Source organism: Galeopterus variegatus, unplaced genomic scaffold, assembly GCF_000696425.1.
Source record: "Galeopterus variegatus unplaced genomic scaffold, G_variegatus-3.0.2 Scaffold5431, whole genome shotgun sequence".
NCBI classification, from domain to species: domain Eukaryota; kingdom Metazoa; phylum Chordata; class Mammalia; order Dermoptera; family Cynocephalidae; genus Galeopterus; species Galeopterus variegatus.
In genome coordinates, this window is record NW_007731542.1 from 87579 (window position 1) to 89014 (window position 1436).

Below are 1436 nucleotides of genomic sequence, written 5' to 3' on the forward strand. Positions count from 1 at the left end.
AGTTTGAAGTAAAGTAGTGTAATGACTTGAGGTTTTTTTATTTTTTTGTTCAGAATTACTTGGGCTATTCATTGTCTTTTGTTGGTACATATGAATGTTGGGATTATTTTCTATTTCTGTGAAGAATACCACTGCTATTTTGAAAGGATTGTATTAACTCTATAGATAGCTTTGGGCAGTATTTACATTTTCACCACGTTAATTTTACAACCAACGAACATATACTGTCTTTATATCTCTTGGTGTCTTTTAACTTCTCTCAGCAGTGCTGTGTAGTTCTCATTTTAGAGATCTCTCACCTCTTTGTTTATCCATGTGTAGAAGAATGAAATAAGACCTATACCTCTTGCCATATACCAAAATCAACTCAAAAGGGATTAAATATTTAAACGTAAGACCTGAAATTATAAAACTCTTAAAAGAAAACATGGAGAAATACTTCAGGATGTAGGAATGGGCAAAACTTATTAATAAGATCACAAAAGCACAAGCAACAAAATTTAAAATGGGATTATATCACACTAAAAAGCTTCTGTACAGCAAAGTAAACAACGGAGTGAAAATATACCATAACTAATGGGAGAAAATATTTGCAAGCTATACATCCAACAAGGAGTTAATATCCAGAATATACAAGGAACTCAAAAACTTCACAGTAGAAAAACAAATAATCCAATTATAAAATGGGTAAAGGAGCAGAATCGACATTTATCAAAGGAAGACATACAAATGACAGACGAGTATGTGAAAAAAATTCTAAACATAACTAATCATCGAGGAAATGCAATCAAAACCACATTGAGATATCATCTTACCCTGGCTAGACTGGCTAGGTGACTGAGAATAATAAATGCTGGCAAGGATGTGGAGAAAAGAGACTTCTTCTACACTCTCACTTGGACTGTAAATTAGTACAGCCATTATGGAAACATTATGGATGTTTCTCAAATAACTACAGATAGAAATTCTATGTAATCCAGCAATCCCACTTCTAGGTAAATTTACAAAAGTGCATAAATCATCATGTTGAAGAGATACCTGTACTTCCATGTGCATTACAGTTCTGTTTATCAGGGCCAAGATACAGAGCCAACCTAAATATCCAAAGATGGATGACTGGATAAGGAAAATGTGGCATACATACATACTGGAATATTACTCGCCATAAAAAAGAATGAAATTCTGCCATTCATAGCAATATGTATGAGTTTGGAGAAAATTACGTTTAGTAATTAAACATAATTGGTGGATGTTTAAAAATAAGCCAGGCCTAAAAAGGGAAATACCTCATGTCCTCATTCACATGAGGGAGCTATGAAAGAAAGAAAAACCACAATAAAATGTCGAAATTCAAGAAGGAGAGAATAGACCTATCGTTAATAGAGGTGGAAAGGGGGAGCAAGGCTAGGGAATAACTGGGTGAGGGACACAAAGAA

At 33.8% G+C, this 1436-nt stretch overlaps 1 protein-coding gene across 1 annotated transcript in view; it reads right to left on the bottom strand.

Moving 5' to 3' along the window:
- LOC103604842 (olfactory receptor 5A1-like) overlaps positions 1 to 1436 on the bottom strand; it is a gene marked incomplete at its 3' end in the record, with an annotated part of 4939 nt that overhangs the window by 1991 nt on the left and 1512 nt on the right. The gene's annotated exons all lie outside the window — the stretch shown is intronic.